This window comes from Neopelma chrysocephalum, unplaced genomic scaffold (genome assembly GCF_003984885.1).
Source record: "Neopelma chrysocephalum unplaced genomic scaffold, ASM398488v2 Primary Assembly neopelma1_86470, whole genome shotgun sequence".
In the NCBI taxonomy this organism is placed as follows: Eukaryota; Metazoa; Chordata; class Aves; order Passeriformes; family Pipridae; genus Neopelma; species Neopelma chrysocephalum.
The window spans coordinates 1,243-2,081 of record NW_020916014.1 but is presented as its reverse complement, the minus strand read 5'-3'; the positions used below and the strand labels follow the sequence as shown (position 1 = coordinate 2,081).

The window sequence follows — 839 nt, the reverse complement described above, 5'->3', positions numbered from 1 at the left end:
CGCTGGCTCTGACTGGAGTCACACGCTGTGGCTGTCATCTTCTGGGATACCTGAGCGAGCGAGAGACAAAATTAGAGGGCATTTCTGAAGCTGCCGTGGATCCCCGCTCCTCCTGCTGCCTCCCCGACTCGCCTCCAATGCCTGGATGCTCCCAAAGGTTAGCCGGATGGCACCTGTGATCACTAAAGCTCAGTGCTTCGTTGCTCATCCTTTTAATACTCAGAGATTACCTACAAGGACAGCTCGAGAGGACCGAACCGTGCTCATCACCTCATTGTGAGTTGGCTTCAGCCCTGTGAGGCTGCGTACATCTCCTGCAAAATAACCCAGAGGCAAATGCCAGTACTGAGATACTGTCCAAGAGTATGCTGCTCCCATGGCAGTTTCTGTCTGACACCCCTTGACCGTGTCCTCTTACAGGCAGGGTCCCCATCACGTTGGACTGTACATTAGAAGTCGGTGCACTGCCTGTAAAACAAAAATACAAGTATGTACACAGATTCACCAAAAGTACACCACCTGCAAAACAGCATCTAGTTCTGTCCTGCAGTCACTGCTCACCTTGCTCACTGGGCTCACCTTCCCTCTGGTGCCTATTGTCTGCTGGGCTGGGGGCTCCACATCTTAAAAAAAAGAAAGAAACAAACAAACAAAAAAAACCAAAATAACAAAACTAAACCACCAAACCATCCAAATGATCAAGTAAACCTAGGCCCAAAAGTCATGTCTTCGCTCTGACCTCACATGACAACCCACCTTCTCACTGTGCCCCTCTGGCCTATCTGTTTATCTCTGCTTTACATCCGGTCCCTCTGACACTGCAAAGAAATGAGTTACCA

General features: G+C 49.6%; 1 long non-coding RNA gene across 2 annotated transcripts; it reads right to left on the bottom strand.

The window, feature by feature from the left end:
- Positions 1-210: 210 nt before the first annotated feature.
- On the bottom strand, positions 211-626 carry LOC113979640. Of its 2 annotated transcripts, none has more exons than XR_003537940.1 (3): positions 562-626; positions 419-468; positions 211-314 (listed from the first exon to the last, which is right to left on the bottom strand). It is a non-coding gene; the product is annotated as an uncharacterized LOC113979640 (long non-coding RNA). The 2 variants fall into 2 exon arrangements; XR_003537941.1 differs by having other exon boundaries at positions 580-605.
- Positions 627-839: the final 213 nt, after the last annotated feature.